At 47.3% G+C, this 17,241-nt stretch overlaps 1 long non-coding RNA gene across 2 annotated transcripts; it reads left to right on the top strand.

Annotated features, from left to right (window-relative positions):
- Window positions 1–8,032: 8,032 nt before the first annotated feature.
- On the top strand, window positions 8,033–16,505 carry LOC138988572 (uncharacterized). 2 transcript variants are annotated; one of them, XR_011464870.1, is made up of 3 exons: window positions 8,033–8,477; window positions 8,557–8,745; window positions 12,817–16,505. It is a non-coding gene; the product is annotated as an uncharacterized lncRNA (long non-coding RNA). The 2 variants fall into 2 exon arrangements; XR_011464871.1 differs by lacking the exon at window positions 12,817–16,505 and adding an exon at window positions 11,597–12,810.
- The last annotated feature ends 736 nt before the right edge of the window (window positions 16,506–17,241 follow it).

Genomic DNA, 17,241 nt, shown 5'->3' with positions numbered 1-17,241 from the left:
TGACGGAGCGCCCCCTCTGGGTGGGGCGCAGTGCAAACGCTGGGGCACAATGAACAAGGCTTCATTCCCTGGCCCAGGAAACAGCAGAGGGCGGAGGAGAGATGAAAAAACAACTACACAGCCTGTAGGGGAGGTACCTAACCCAGTTCTCTGGAATCAGAGAAGCTTTCCAGAGGAAGCCATGTCTAGGCTGAGCATTAATGGAGGGTAAGAATGAGCAGTTCAAGTCCATAGAGAACTTGGTGGGGAGAAGAGGATACACAAAGGCAGCCATAGGTTCAAGAGATCCTGGTGGCCCGCAGCAGTTACTGTGGGTCAGTTTATTAGAATGTGTGTTGTGTTGGGTGGGGAGGAACGGTATAGGAAGTGTTGAGAGATGAGGCTGGAGGGTAGGCAGGGGCCAGGCTATGCAGGGACCCAACCTGCCTTAAGGAGTTTGAAGGGTATTCTGTGGGGAAGGAAGTGTTTTTGTAGGGCAGTGACATCATCAGATTCGTGTTCAAGAGTCTCTTCATGGTACTTTAGAGCTAGCTCTCAACTGTGCTTCCACATTTCCATCCTCACTGTTAATCCCTGGACCCTTGCAACAGCAAGCTCTCCTCCTGAATCCCCAGCACATTGTATCTCTACTCTACACTTGAATCTAACAGAATATCCAATTTTAAAATGCATAGGGACTTCCCTGGTGGTCCAAGGGTATCCAGTGTAGGGGGCGTGGGTTTGATCCCTGGTCGGGGAACTAAGATTCCCACATGCCTCATAATGTAGCCAAAAAATAAATAAATAAAATTTAAAAAAAATCAACAAGTGTATACCTGTGGCGGATTCATGTTGATGTATGGCAAAACCAATACAATATTGTAAAGTAATTAACCTCCAATTAAATAAATTTATATTTTAAAAAAATCAAACCAAGTTTCAGTGAGCCTTAAGATTTATTAGTGTAAATTTCTTTAAAATTGTATCACTATTCCTTAAACCTAATCGTTGCACCTACTAAGACTGATTTTCTAAAAATTGTGATTAAAAAAACACAAAATTCATGTGGGGAATTCTTGAAAAAGGAAAAACCATCTCTGTTGAAGAAATGTAGGCGTTGTGTGAAACACAAGTGCTGTACCAGTGACCAAGACATGCAAGAGCCCTGTTCATGCAACACTTAGATTCTGGGGGAGAGGGAGATAGAGAACAAGCCCATGAAAAAGCACAGGTGAATTTATCTTGTGATAAGGAAGAAAATCCCCCCAGGGTGGATGACAGAGTGACTGGAGATTAGGGGTGGGTTGTTGCTGTTCAGTAGCTCAGTAGTGCCCGACTTTTTCAACCCCATGGACTGCAGCACACCAGGCTTCCCTGACCTTCACTATTTCCTGGAGTTTGTTCAAACTCATGTCCATTGAGTCAATGATACCACCCATCCATGAGATTAGGTGGTTAGTGAAGGCTTCTCTCAGGAATTCACTAAGCTGAGATCAGATGGCTGGAGGTAGTGTGTCCAGGGTTGTTATGGCAGTTCTTTGGTCATCAGACCCCAGGCTCTTTTTCGTCTCCATCCCCTTAGCTAATGGCTTCCACTCTTGAGGTAATTTTGTGGTCCAATATAGCTGCTGGTGCTCCAGCCATTATGCCTTCATTCCAGGCAGCAAGAAGAAAGAAGGAAGAAAAGGCGAAAAGGTGGACTTCTGCATGCCAAATCTAAGTATGACTTCAAATAACAACTGTCCTTTGGAGTCCTTTTTCATCCCACCAAGAATGAGTGTCTACCTTATGATAGGACTTCACTACTTTGGGAAGGAGAAGGGATGAACAGGGCCAGCTAAGTCTACTCTACATGCCAGTAGGGATCTGAGGAGAGAGCCCATGTTAAGAGCCTGCTGAGGACATTATACATAAGACATTTGGATTGAGCCACAAGAAGAGCTGCCTCTAGGATGTACGTGGCCTTGGGCAAATTTGCAGTGGGCGGGCAGGGTAGAGCCCCTATCTGTATAATTTGATATTTTAAAAGAGAGATGGACTACCCAGCTGAGTCAGATTCCTGAAAGGATCCTTCTCAAGTGCCATACATCTCATTAGCTAGAAAATGGCACTGGGGGAGAGAATTCTGCAAGGGTTTCCAGCAGGGAAGGGACAGAGTGATGAGCATTTTAAAAGAGCCATTCTAGTTGCTGTGTGGAAAATGGAAAGTGGTGAGGCTAGAATGGAAAAAACATCAAAGAAGGAGTCATTGACTTGGCTCCTCCTCCTGATGATATTCAAATTAACCATGTGATCTTGAACAAGTCTCTCCTCCTGCCTGGGCCTGAGTTATCTCCTTTCATGAACTGGGTTGAACGTGACAGGCCCTCGGTCTGCTTCTCCTTATAAGGCTGATGTACCGGAGGTGGTTGCCTGTGGGCCTGGCAGCTCTCAGGGCACATTCCATGCCCTGGAGAAGCATCTCTGGGAGGCTCCCCCATCCTCTATCTCCTGGACCCCACAACGTCTCTGAAAGGTGCCTCCCTTCAGGCCTGGGTGCCCAGGTTCTGGGAGGAGGGAGGAGGCCTGGCCGCAGCTCCTGATTGTCTCTCAACCGGCCCTGGATCTGTTTGTTCCTGCTCATCTCTCTCCTCCATGTCTGCCTCTTCTCTGCTTCTTCTGGCTCCCTGCCTGCCTCCCACACAGACTTCTGACAGCCCCACACCCAGCCCAAAAGGGCTCCAGGCTCAGTGAGCACAGGAGCAGGTGTGAACCGTTCTTGATCCTGCCTCATGGCCTCCCATCAAGTTTCACTTGCCCTACCTGTGCTGCTCTTACTGCCAGCCATCTCTCTTTGGTGGTTCCTTTTTCTCTCTCAGTGTCTTTTGGCCTTGCCCTCTGTGTCTATTTTAAAAGCACCCAACAACAGGCAATTATATGTCCATAAAAAATGCACTAGGGAAGTAATAAGTTGGTATAAAGTACCGCTCACCTCCGTTTCCGCTCAATCCATCCCCTCTCCAGAAGCTACCACTATTTATGGTTTTGTGCGTATGCATGGCTGACCCTGTGCTCTGCTATTAGCTCTTCTCTCTCTCTCCTTCTCTCTCTCTGACTTTGTGTATGAGTTTGACTGGGTCTCAGTTCCTCTGCCTTGATCTCTTTTTTCTTTTGGCCATGCCACGAGGCTTGCAGGATCTTGGTTTCCCAACCAGGGGCTGAACCTGGGCCCTGGCAGACAAAGCACTGAGTCCTAACCACTGGACCGCCAGAGAAGTCTCATCTCTGCCTTTAGCTCTTTCTGTTTCTCTGTGTTGCTTTTTCCTGCTGATTTCTCAGTGCGTCTCTCTCTCTCTTTCCCTTTCTCTCTCTGCCTCTCACTCTTTCCTTATCTGCCTCATTCTATTTTTTGCTTCTCCTGTCAAAACCAGTTTGTTTTTTCTTAAGTTAAAAACTTTCATAAAAATAAAAAATGGGCACATGTCAATGATTTATTTAACCTGTTCATGAGGGAATAGCAGGGTGGTAAAGCTGATTCCAGGAGAGTTCAAAGAGAGATCATGTCTACATGGGCACTGAAGGAAAGCTGGAGAGTCTGCTAGGTCATATACAAAACTGGTTAATGTCCTACAAGGCCTTAAAACTCCAGCCTCTGGGGTTCTGCCTTCAACTGGACAGAAATCTATGGATTAATATGTAACTTCAGAGCCAGGCCCCCTAATCAATAGTAAACAAGTCAAACAACAGTACATCTCCTAGAGAAGGTGGTCCCTGGATGGGTGTGTTAGTCCAGGCTTTAGTCTAACATCAAGAGGACATGCAGTCACCCTCTGGTCTTATTGCTGAGTTTTGGGTCGATTTCTCCACATTTGTTTCTCTGTGGGTGCCTTTTCCCCTCTCTCCTCACTTCTGCTTCTCTCTTAATCATGGCATGCTCGGTCAATGTCTTTCTCTTCTCTGTCTGAGCCTGTTCCTCTGTCTTTCTTGAACTCTGTCCCTCTGTCTGGATCTCACAAACTCATCTTAATCGCCTTGACCTGGGAGTTAGCCACGTTGTGCCAGCAGCTGCACAGGAGCTGCAGGGAAGGGACAGAGCAGCCATGCCCCTGCCACTCCGTCTGAATCTCTCTTTAGCCTTGGAAGGACATCAGATGGAAATTCTGAGCCCCTGGAGCAGAGGAGCTGAGGGTGTGGGACGTGGCAGGAGAAGGGAGGGCTGGCCAGCTGCTGTGGGCTGGAGCGAGCTCCTGGCTTCAGCTGGCTGGGGCGGGGATGATTTCACACCACAAAAATGTCTGAATCAGGAGAATAATCCAACTTGGGATAAGGCTGGGAAGTGGGCCATTTAGTGGGGGAGGGCAGGGTGTGGAGATCTCGGTGTTGGGACCGGGGGCCAAGATGGGTGGCTGGCTCTGACTACTCATAGCTCTGGGGTGGGGCCCTTACGGTTCTGGGGTTTCAGAAAAGAAATGATTACTTCTCCCACATTGCAAGTCAAAGGGCAAAGTCTGGCCTCCTGAGAGATAGCAGGGCAGACTCAGGGTTGCCACCCTGGAGAATCACAAGGCTCCACTAGAAAACCTGAGAGGGGAGGGAGAGACACAGGAAACAGTAGAGAAAGAGAAGAGGAAACACTGAACTGAAAGTCTTCAAGGCCTTGAATTAAATGACATAGTGCTTTTCAAGAGTTATTTAGCTGCAGAACCCGATTAAAATATCCCAACAACAGCTGCCTTGGTGGGGGGGAGTGTCTAAGGAGAGAATCTGAGCCCCCTCACCTTGATCCTCATCCCCCACCATTTGGAAATTGTGACCTAACCCGACAGCCTCATTTTACAAATGAGCCAAGTGCCCAGAGAAGGGAGATGACTTGCCTAAGTTATTTATGGAGTGAGGAACTCGGGCCCCTTGATGCCTGGTCCACTACTCTCTTCAGAAAGATGGGAAGGGACTACCTGGTGGTCCAGTGGCTAAGCCTCTGCACTCCCAAAGCAGGGGAATGGGATCCCACATGCTGCAGCCAAGACTTGGTGCAGCCAAATAAATAAAGAAAGAAAGAAATGAGAAGAACAGAAAAAGAAAGTCAGTTCAGTCACTCAGTTGTGTCCGACTCTTTGTGACCCCATGAACCGCAGCACGCCAGGCCTCCCTGTCCCTCACCAACTCCTGGAGTCCACCCAAACCCATGTCCATCGAGTCAGTGATACCATCCAACCATCTCATCTTCTGTCGTCCCCTTCCCCTCCTGCCCTCAATCTTTCCCAGCATCAGGGTCTTTTCAAATGAGTCAGGTCTTTGCATCAGGTGGCCAAAGAATGAGAGTTTCAGCTTCAACATCAGTCCTTCCAATGAACATCCAGGACTGATCTCCTTTAGGATGGACTGGTTGGATCTCCTTGCAGTCCAAGGGACTCTCAAGAGTCTTCTCCAACACCACAGTGCAAAAGCATCAATTCTTTGGCGCTCAGCTTTCTTCACAGTCCAACTCTCACATCCATACATGACCACTGGAAAAATCATAGCCAAGAAATGTCTCTGCTTTTTAATATGCTATCCGGGTTGGTCATAACTTTCCTTCCAAGGAGTAAGTGTCTTTTAATTTCATGGTTGCAGTCACCATCTGCAGTGATTTTGGAGCCCCCAAAAATAAAGTCATCCACTGTTTCCACTGTTTACCCATCTATTTCCCATCAAGTGATGGGATCAGATGCCATGATCTTAGTTTTCCAAATGTTGAGCTTTAAGCCAACTTTTTCACTCTCCTCTTTCACTTTCATCAAGAGGCTCTTTAGTTCTTCTTCACTTTCTGCCATAAGGGTGGTGTCATCTGCATATCTGAGGTTATTAATATTTCTCCTGGCAACCTTGATTCCTCCAGCCCAGCGTTTCTCATGATGTACTCTGCATATGAATCAAATAAGCAGGGTGACAATATACAGCCTTGACGTACTCCTTTCCCTATTTGGAACCAGTCCGTTGTTCCATGTCCAGTTCTAACTGTTGCTTCTGACCTGCATATAGGTTTCTCAAGAGGCAGATCAGGTGGTCTGGTATTCCCATCTCTTTCAGAATTTTCCACAGTTGATTGTGATCCACACAGTCAAAGGCTTTGGCATAATCAATAAAGCAGAAATAGATATTCTCCTGTAACTCTCTTGCTTTTTCGATGATCCATCAGATGTTGGCAATTTGATCTCTGGTTCCTCTGCCTTTTCTAGAACCAGCTTGAACATCTGGAAGTTCATGGTTCATGTATTGCTGAAGCCTGTGGAGAATTTTAAGCATTACTTTATTAGCATGTGAGATGAGTGAAATTGTGTGGTAGTTTGAACATTCTTTGGCATTGCCTTTCTTTGGGATTGGAAAGAAAACTGACCTCTTCCAGTCCTGTGGCTACTGCTGAGTTTTCCAAATTTGTTGGCATATTGAGTGCAGCACTTTCACAGCATCATCTTTCAGGATTTGAAATAGCTCAACTGGAATTCCATCACCTCCACTAGCTTTGTTCATAGTGATGCTTCCTAACGCCCACTTGACTTCACATTCCAGGATGTCTGGCTCTAGGTGAGTGATCACACCATCATGATTATCTGGGTCGTGAAGATCTTTTTTGTACAGTTCTTCTGTGTATTCTTGCCACCTCTTCTTAATATCTTCTGCTTCTGTTAGGTCCATACCATTTCTGTCCTTTATTGAGCCCATCTTTGCATGAAATGTTCCCTTGGTATCTCTAATTTTCTTGAAGTGATCTGTAGTCTTTTCGATTCTATTGTTTTCCTCTATTTCTTTGCATTGATCACTGAGGGAGGCTTTCTTATCTCTCCTTGCTATTCTTTGGAACTCTGCATTCAAATGGGTATATCTTTCTTTTTCTCCTTTGCTTTTTGCTTCCCTTCTTTTCATAGCTATTTGTAAGGCCTCCTCAGACAGCCATTTTGCTTTTTTGCATTCCTTTTTCTTGGGGATAGTCTTGATTCCTATCTCCTGTACAATGTCACGAACCTTCATCCATAGTTCATCAGGCACTCTGTCTATCAGATCTAGTCCCTTAAATCTATTTCTCACTCCACTGTATAGTCATAAGGGATTTGAAAAAGAAAGGGTTCAGATTAAAAAAAGGAAGATGGGAAATGAGAAGATGGAGAAGAGGAAGAGAAAAGCAGAGAGAAGGAAGCACAAGGCTAGGTCTCTCTAAAGTTTTCATAACCAGAAAGTAAGACATTGGTCTTTCTCCCAGAAGGATACAGAAGAGGGACCTTTGGGAAAGGTGAACCAGCCTCAGCTCCCATCAATAAAGCTGCCAGACTGGTGGCTGATAAGAGATACCTCCAGCAGATGGATTTTGTTTGAAGGAGAAAATATTTAAAAAGGGGGTAAGGGATCTGAGAATGGCAACCCACTCCAGTACTCTTGCCTGAGTCGGACATGACTGAGTGACTTCACTTCCATTTTTAATTTCATGCATTGGAGAAGGAAATGGCAACCCACTCCAGTGTTCTTGCCTGGAGAATCCCAGGGACGGGGGAGCCTGGTGGGCTGCCGTCTATGGGGTCGCACAGAGTCGGATACGACTGAAGCGACTTAGCAGCAGCAGCAAGGGATCTGAGAGTCTCTGGGTGGGGCATGTTCTCTCCAAGTTGACCAAGCCCCTCCCCCACCCCCGGCTAGATCCAGCACTTTGTCTAGAGGAACTTCTCAAACCTGTCACCTGCCTGCTCCCAAAGATGATGACCCTGTCTCCCTGGTAACACTGGTTTCTTCTCCAGGGATGTACCTGGCAGGTGGATGGAGCCCCTTCCTCATGGCTACTTACCTGGGGTGAAGAGACTTCAAGCTTCTGCGGAGTGGGTCTGACATTGTCCGGGGCTCACATTTGGCTCATGGAGCTCTTTCCTTTCCCACGGGGCTGGGTACAGCTTGTGAGTTTGTGATACTCTGTGTCTTGGGACAGATTGCTCTCGCTCTCTCTCTTTGCTCATTTTTTTCTTCACCGGTAAAGCCAGTGGGCTAAAAATAAACTCGTGCATTTCAATTTTTTTTATTAAGTAATGAAATCTTAGGCAATAGCCTGATATGTCAGACAGGTAAAAGTAGTTCTGCTCTAGGTAACTAATAAGGACCCGCTGTGTAGCACAAGGAACTCTACTCAGTACTCTATAACGGCCTATATGGGAAAAGAATCTAAAAACAAAAAAATGGACATATGTTTATATACAACTGATTCACTTTGCTGTACACCTAAAACCAACACAACACTGTAAATCAACTATACTCCAATAATTTTTTTTTTTTTAATGTAGTTCTGCTCTGGTCGAAGGCAGAAATGGACTGGGAATCTGGAGATCTGCCCTTTTGGCTTTCTTTCTGTCTCCTTAAGGCTCCTCTATGAAACTCCCATAGCAGCCTGTGTGAACGTCACTGGTGTGGAAAGTCTCGAAGATTCATTACAAGAAGCTGCTGTCTGAGAACTGAAGCCAGGAGTGGAGAGAGATGACCTACTGGATCAGCCCCAGAAGAGAGTGAGTCTGCCAGGCAATGGTGGGGGAAAAGAGACTTGGAGACAGGGGTAAGGGGTTAATTGGTAATTGGTTAATCCAGATCTCCTTTCTGTGTCCCCATCTCCTGAGACCCAGAAAAGAAGGATGGAGGCTCTAGGCTGTCCCCCAGGGCAGCTGAGTCACAGCACCGGTTGCCACGTCGCTGGGCTGGCGGGGCCGTCATTACCCCTGGGTCCACAGCTGCTAAAACTGAAGAGAGGCTTGGTTTGCTGGCCACGTCAGGGAACACGTAAGATCTGCCACGTTGCCGGACTGGGTTATAGGGCTTTCCCCCTCCTTCAGAAAAGATTTCCAGGCGTGTGGGGTTTCAGGAGAAAATTGGTGCCTGCGTGTGAGTGTTCCCTGGACCCAGACCAGCAGCTGGAGTGTTACAGAGCCAGGGATGGGAGGAGGCAGAACTAATCCATCGTCGAGCTCCTCCAACCCCACCCAGGGCTACGGGGAGATAGCTCAGTCCGAACGGAGCCTGGCACCTTCAGTCATGGATACAGGACCTCAAAGACAGAGTAAAAGTCTATGTACTCTGTACACGAATCTTTGACATTTAGAGAGAATTTGTCTACATTTCTGGGCTTCCCTGGTGGTTTAAATGGTAATGAATCCACCTGCAATGCAGGCGGATCAAACCTAGGTTTGATCCCTGGGTCGGGAAGATCCCGTGGAGAAAGAAATGGCCACCCAGTCCAGTATTCTTGCCTGGAGAATCCCATGGACAGAGGAGCCTGGCAGACCACAGGGTCACAGAGTTGGACACAATTGAGCAACTTGATGATGATGTGTCTATACCTCTAGCAGGAGACCTTTCCTCAGCATGCTTTAATAGAGCACTATGCCAAAGAATTCATGAGCTTGGGTCAAGCCCCGGGTCTACCATTCACTGGCCTCATGACCCAGAACAAGTTACTTCACCTTCCTGGACAAGGACATTGGATCCAACAGACATCCCTCAAAGGCATTTTCATGGAAACAGAGTTCTCTGGGACATATTCAGAAGTTCACTGAAAAGAGGGACACATAAAGGTTTTCCCTGGTCAGGGAAATAAGATCCTGAATGCCGAATGGTGCAGCCTAAACAAACAAACAAACAGACCAAAAAAGAGTTTCTTTCCTGCAGAACTTCTCAGAGGCTTTAACACTGTCTTGTGGCTCAGGAATAACCATGAGGAAGGTGGCTGATGCCACACTTCCCAAACTCACTTGAACCCAGGGTCCCCCTTTTTATCTGAGGACTAAGAGTATGTGGACATGCTTTGGGAAATTTTTAATGCTCTAATGATAAGATAGCTCACATTTTTTGATAGTGCAGGATATGAAACAGTGAGCCAAACACACTACATATATAATTTCATTTAATCCTTACAAGATCCTCATAAAGGCAGGGGACTGGGAAGGGGGTGGATTGTACCATTACATTTGAGTAAACTGAGGTTGGATCTGAAATACTATGCCCCAAGTTTTATTGTTTGTTTGTTTGTTTTCCCTTAATTTTTGGCTGTACCTTGCAGTCTGCGGGATCTTAAATTCCCTGACCAGGGCTTGAACCTTTGCCCCCTGCAGTGGAAATGCAGAGTCTTAACCACTAGACCACCAGGGGAGTCCCTGCCCAGAGTTTTAGAGTTAAGTCACTTGCCACAGGATCCAGACCCAGAGATCTGACTCCAAAGTTGGGCCTTTCAACTTTGCTCTTGTTAACTCACTCTCTGAAACCTACTCTCTCTGAATCTAACACTGACTTTGTACTCAGGAGGGTCAGATGTATAATCATGCTTATTTAATAAGACAAGAAAATCGAGGTGCAGAGAAAAGATACACCACTCGAGGATAGACTACAGGCAGGGTCCTACTAAAGGCAGAACCTAATTGCAACTCAAACACTGTTCATTGGTGGGGGGTGGTGGTTTGTGTCAACTCGAGAGAGTGCAGCCAACATATGATGAATGCTTTGCCACCTCAGTGGGGAAGGGGATGCCTCGGTAAGTTCTCCCTTGACCCCAGGTAGAGGCAGCTGGTTAGTAGAAAGATCCTCAGACCAGTTTGGAGTGGTCATTTCAGCTTCACTGGGCCATCTGGGTGACCATGAGCAGAACGTTCTGTCTGCTCAAGCCCTGAATGTGCTGAGTGAATCCTTACTTTTCTACCTGAGGGACTGACTGTGCTGCTCCCTAAGATATGGGAAGAAAAGTCCTTTATAAACTGTTGAGAGCTGATGGGGAATGTGAATTTGCTGGTGGGAGTGCTGAGAGTACAGCGGGTGCTGACATGAAATTCCACCCTCCTCTCCCTTTGGCCTTGCCCTGGTCATTCGCCACTCAGCCCAACAACCAGAGAACAATGGGCTCTTTGTGCCCTTCAGCCAATGGGAGGGCCCGCCCAGGGAAAGATACAGTAACAGGAAGACAGGCTGAGTCAGTCTCCCTCTGCCTGGGCTGTCTTAGTTTGGCAGGCTTGACCTTCAGCCAGATGCACAAATGGTGTGTGTCAGAGTTTTGATACATAATCTTAAGTCCAAAGGGATCAGGTGGCCCCGTCCCTGCCTCCAGAGACTTGGAGCAGCCAGAGTTGGCCTCCACTTGGGCCTGGAGACCAGGGCTCTAAGCCTAGCTTTCTATACTGTGACCTTGGGCTGTACAATCCTCCATTTCCCCAGCCATACAAGGAGGAGTAGGCCTGGATAGAGCTGAAGGGCTCTATCAGCTTTAAACTTTGAAAGACTAACAAAGATTCAGCCTGAGCTCAAAGGATGGGTGGGCTTGGGTCAGATAGGGGAAGGGAGGGAGCCTCACATGGCACAGGCAGGGTTGTGATTAGGGAAGCGACAGAGAGCTGGGGTCTGGAGTTAAGCTACTTGTGTAGATTTCTAGCTTTACAACAGTGGGACTTTGAGCAAGCTATTTAATTCTCTGAACCTTTCTTTCCTCATCTCTGGAATGGGAACAGTAATTGCACCTCCATGCATGCATGTTAAGTCACTTCAGTCGTTTCTGACTCTGCAAGCCCATGGACTATAGTCTGCTAGGATCCTCAGTCCATGAGATTCTCCAGGTAAGAATACTGGAGTGGGTTGTCTTTTCCTCCTCCAGGGGATCTTCCCAACCCAGGGACTGAACCCGAGTCTTCTGCATCTTCTACATTGGCAGGTGGGTTCTTTACCACTAATGCCACCTGGGAAGCAATTGTACCTCCCTATGGTAGACAAAATAATACCCACTCTCCTCCAGAAAGTCCATGTTCTTATTCCTGTAACTATAAATATGGCCAAAGGGACCAACTTTGCAGGTGAAGTTAGGCCTTGGAGATGGGAAGATTATCCTAGATTATCCGGGTGAGCTCAATGTAATCACAAGAGTCTCTATAAGAGGGAGGTGAGAGGGTAAAGTCAGTAAAAGGAGATGCAACACAGGAAACAGAGGTTGGAAAGATGTGCTTGGAGGATGGAGAACAGGCCACAGGTGAAGCAAGGCAGCTGGCCTCTAGAAGCTGAAAAAGGCAAGGACACAGATTCTCCCCTCAGGCCTTCAGAAGGAACACAGCCCTGCCAAGACCTTGATTTTAGGACCTCCAGAAATGTAAAGTCATAAATGTGTGTTTTAAGGCACCAAGTTTGGGATAATTTATTATAGCAATAATGGAAAACTAATATCCTAGCTAAGTGTGTATATTAAGGGAAGTTTAAAAGAGCTAATGAACATAAGTGTTTTGCCCAGTGTCTGCTGAGAAAGATTGGAAATTGTCATCTCTCTTTCTAGTTTACTCATAATTGTTCCAAGGGGAGCTGGTCTCCCCGAGGCCCTCAAGTTCCCACATACAAAACTTTTTTTTTTTTGCTCGCAAGGCCCACTCAGGATTTACGGCCTTGGAGCTCTGAACCACTGAGATGCTGACACTGCTTCTGATGTGAGGCCTGAGGGGACGTTTCTTGGCACTGCTTCTATTTACTTAACTTTCTGCTTGGTTGCCTTCCTTCTTGCTAGAAGCCAAATTGACAGTCTCCCCGTCTGTTTCCAGAGCTTGGACCTCTCGCTTCCTCTCTAGGTAGTTCTGCTCGTACCTGCTAACACTGGTGGCCCACCCGACCCCAGTTCAGCTCCCAGAGATGGTCCATCATGTGGTCCAGGAGACAGAAGCTCTGGAGTTACGAGCAGAAGGGTGAGCAGGCTCTCAGTGAGCCTGAGATTCGGTCTCTGAGCCAGGGCTCAGGAGACCTGGTTTGGAGTCCCATCTCCACTGAGGGACTGTGGCCTCAGTTTCTCTATATCTACAGCCTAGGTTCTAATTCCCTATTTCCCCAATTCCTTCACAGGATGGCTCTGTCATTCACTGAGAAAGGAGATGAAGAACAGGGATGAAGCAGAGGAAGAGGAAGGAGAGGAGGATGAGGAAGGCCATGAGGAGAAGGGAAATCTCTGATCTATAATTTTAGCCACATTTTCAGTCACTTGAAGAAGTCAGGGTCTTGGCAGTTATTCTCCCCTTGCCTGGAACACTCCTCCCCCAGCCCTTCTCACTGACTCATCATTCATTTTTTCTCCAAAATTGACCTCCTCCAAAGGCCTACCCTGACCACCCTATCAGTAAATAATTCTCCCATTACCTTCTCAAGTCATCCTGTTTAGTTCATTCATAGGACTGATCACAACCTGAAACTTTATTTATCACCTGCCTCTAGCTGTTAGAATGTAAAAGGCATGAAGACAGCCTTGGCCCTACTTATGGATACAGCCTCTGTGGAGTGGAATCCATGAATGAGTGATGGAGGCAGCTGACGTTCTGGGAGGTATGGGAGCCTGGACACCGTGCACTTGTGGGCACTGTCCTGGAGTTCTAAAGCTGTGCTGGGTGCTATGTCAAGAAGGGAAGGATCAAGGGAGCAGGGGTGGTACCTAAAGGAGCACAGCGGGTGAGAAGCTGGACGGGGTGATGGGCAGCTGGTAGGGACCCCAAGGGGCTGACTTCTCATTCTGCAAGGTGAAAAGCTGATCCAATCTGATGTGGGGTCAGCAACACACCCGACTAGGGAGATGGGCACCCAGTGGTGGTACAGTCCAGAGCCCACAGACGGCAGAGATGGAGGGGAACTTAGGAGAAGTGGAGTGTAGTAGGTTAAGCACTTGGGCACTGGTGTCCCTTATACCTGGATTTGAATCTCTGATTCAATCATGTACTTGGTGCATGAGCTTGGGCAAATTATGGATCTGAAATTTCACTTTCCACATCTCTAAAATGGGGATAATAGTTCCTATCTCATAAAGGTTAGGTCAGAAAATATGCACCAAGCACTTAGCTCAGTGCTTGGCACATAGAAGGTGTTTAACAAATATTGGCTCTTATGACTACTATGGGGCTTCCCTGGTGGTTCAGACGGTAAAGAATCTGCCTGCAATGCAGGAGACCTGGGTTCAATCCCTGGGTTGGGAAGATCCCCTGGAGAAGAGAATGGCTACCCACTCCAGTATTCTTGCCTGGAGAACCCCATGGACAGAGGAGCCTGGTGGGCTACAGCCCACAGGGTGGCAAAGAGTTGGACACAGGTGAAGCAGCTGAGCACACACAGGACTACCATCATGCTGTCCAGTATACTAACCAAGGAAAAGGCATAGCTCAGACAGGAGCAGGGATGAGCCTGTGTCACTCAGCGACGCAGTGTCAGAGCAGGGCCTGGCACCCAGGACCAGCACCCCTGGCCCAAGTATACTTCTCTCTCTTCCCTTGGTGGTGACCAGAGGACCAGCCTTAGTCCTAATGGTCTCCCTCCCTAGGTCCAAGCCATCTTGCTTCAGAGGCTCCTGTCCCCTCAGGGTGCTAGGGAGGACCTAGACAGAAAACCTTCCAAGTTTTCCTCTGAGGAATCCAGGCTCAGGGTCCCCCCACAGAGAGCCCCCAGATGGGATCTTTGTCCCAGAGCTTTGGCCTAGCCCCAGTCAGCTTTCTAGCTCCTGAGCTGAAGGCCTCGTGAGAACTCCAGCCAAACACTGGGAATGGTTCCATCAGCTCACTTTCATCAGAATCATTATCTTAGTTTATGAAGAAAAACACAATGTTTAAGTTAATTTTAGTCCCCATGATCCCTGGGAGCTATAGCAACCAATCCTATAAAAGCACACATCTGTCCACAGTGCAAACAGATATCTGAGGAATCTGCCAGCACCCTGTACTAAACAGCTGAGGCAGAGCTCTTGATCTGTGCAACTGGGAGAGGTCTTGGTGGTCAGCTGGTGCAGAAATACTTTCATGGATTTCTGACTCATCCCTTTCAAAACCTGAAGGAAGCCATGGGCCTTCTCTAATGAAAAATGCACAGACACCCAGACTTTCTCAGGTTCAAGAATCTCCCCCCTCCCTTTTTTTTAACTTTGCATTTTATAGTGGAGTACAGTTGATAACAATGTTGTGTTAGTTTCGGGTATACAGCAAAGTGATTCAGTTATACATGTAAGTGTATCTGTTCTTTTTCAAATTCTTTTCCCATTTAGGTTGTTACAGAATATTGAGGAACATTCCCTGTGCTATACAGTAGGTCCTTGTTAGCTATCTGTTTTATATATAGTAGTGTGTCTATGGGAGAAGGTGATGGCACCGCACTCCAGTACTCTTGCCTGGAAAATCCCATGGACGGAGGAGCCCGGTGGGCTGCAGTCCATGGGGTCGCTGAGTCAAACATGACTGAGCGACTTCATTTTCACTTTTCACTTTCATGCACTGGAGAAGGCAATGGCAACCCACTCCAGTGTTCTTGCCTGGAGAATCCCAGGGACGGGGGAGCCTGGTGGGCTGCCATCTGTGGGGTCGCACAGAGTCAGAAACGACTGAAGCGACTTAGCAGCAGCAGCAGCAGCAGCAGCAGTGTGTCTATGTCAATTGCAATCTCCCAATTTATGCCCCCCCAACCCTTCCCCACTGCTAACCATAAATTCGTTCTTTAAGTCTCTGAGTCTGTTTTGGTTTTGTATGTAAGGTCATTCGTATGATTCTTTTTAGATTTGCATATAAGCAATATCATATGCTATTTATCTTTTTCTTCCTGACTTTACTGCACCTGAAGACCAGTGAAGACCAGCACTGGGCACTATTGCAGGCTGGAACCCTAGTAAAAGACAGCTTCCACTCTGACTGAGAGCCAGCTTTGTGCTGGCCACTGCTCTAGACTTGGAGCACTGCAGCGGATAAGACACGTGAAGTGCCTGTTCTGTGCTGACCACTGCTCTAGACTTGGAGCGCTGCAGCGGATAAGACACGTGAAGTGCCTGTTCTCAGGCCGTGTCTGTCCAGCACAGGTGACAAATCACTCCTGATCATGACAAGTGCCAGGAAGGACGCAAAGCAGGGCAAGGTGCTGAACTAAGCCTGTGAGAGCCTCTTTTAGGAGCTGACATTAGGACAGAGATCTGAAGGGCAAAAAAACTCCAGGCACAAGAAAATCAGATGGGAGAAAGTTCCCAACAGAGGTGAGAGCAAGTGCAAAGCCCCTGGGGTGGCAATAATGTTTCAATTGTTGAGGAACTGAAAGGAAGCCAGTGAGGATAGAGTAGAGTGAAAAAAGGAGGAGAGTGACAGGAGGAGAGGATGGCAGAGAAGGCAGAGCCCACATCGTGCAGAAATTCATGAGAATGTTCTCTGCCTTCTCCCTTTTCATTTTATTCAAACCCAGTTCATGCTTTGAGAGCTACCTATTGCAGGAAGCCTTCTCTGCCTGCTCCAACTCAGAAACCCTGCCACTCTAACCCCCCAGGGATAAACCTCAGAGTCTGAACCACTCATATGAGTGGGTGAATGCCTAAGGCTTGGATCTCAGCAAGATCCAAGCACCTTGACGACAAGGACCAGATATTAATTCTTACACTTCTCCAGATGTGAGCTGCGCACTCATAAATATTCATACACTCACTGATATTCTCATAAATATTTAACTAAGACCTGTCATATCAAGAGTTCATCCACATCAAAGTGAACCAGGTTGGGACTTCCTGGTATCTAGAGGCTAATCTACTTGCTAATGCAGGGGACACAGGTTTAATCCCTCATCTGGGAAGGTCCTACATGCTGTGGAGCGGCTAAACCCGTGTGCCACAACTACTGAACCCATGCACCTTGGATCCTGTGCTCCGCGGCTAGAGAAGCCACCACGATGAGAAGCCAAAGCACCACAATGATGAGTACGCCTCACTCATCGCCAGCCAGAGAAAGCCCACCTGCAGCAACAAAGACCCAGGGCAGCCAAAAATAAATACCTAATTTAAAAAAGAAGTGACCCGGACTGAATGTAGAATCCGCCTGCCTACCCCACTTCTAGACAGGTGATCTTGGGCAAGTAACAGCTTCTTAGCGCCTCTGTTTCCTGATTAGTAAAATCAGCATAGTAACAGTATCTATGTCAAGGGTTTGCCGAGAAAATTCTAAGTCCCAAGTAAACCTTGGTCATTGTTATCTCTGTGATCGTAATATGTATCAGCAATCACCTTATCTATTCTATACTGATGACACAGATTTCCCCAGCTAGATGGCCAACCCCTTCTGTGTCTATCGGTGGCACAGCTAAGAGTTTGAGTGGTTATTTTTAGACAGTATCCCGAGCCATCAGTGATGACGCCATCAATGGCAGCTTCTTCAGTCTGTACAGAGGCAAGTCCTGGCCTTGCCTTTGCCACAGATACAACCCCCTCGCAGGGCTCTGCCCTCCTCAGCACTGCATGATGCCAGGGAGCTCTTGTAAAGATCATCGGTCAGACAC

The sequence above is a fragment of the Bos mutus genome, chromosome 7 (genome assembly GCF_027580195.1).
Source record: "Bos mutus isolate GX-2022 chromosome 7, NWIPB_WYAK_1.1, whole genome shotgun sequence".
In the NCBI taxonomy this organism is placed as follows: Eukaryota; Metazoa; Chordata; class Mammalia; order Artiodactyla; family Bovidae; genus Bos; species Bos mutus.
The sequence above is the reverse complement of the archived record's forward strand: the minus strand, read 5'-3'. Positions and strand labels throughout refer to the sequence as shown.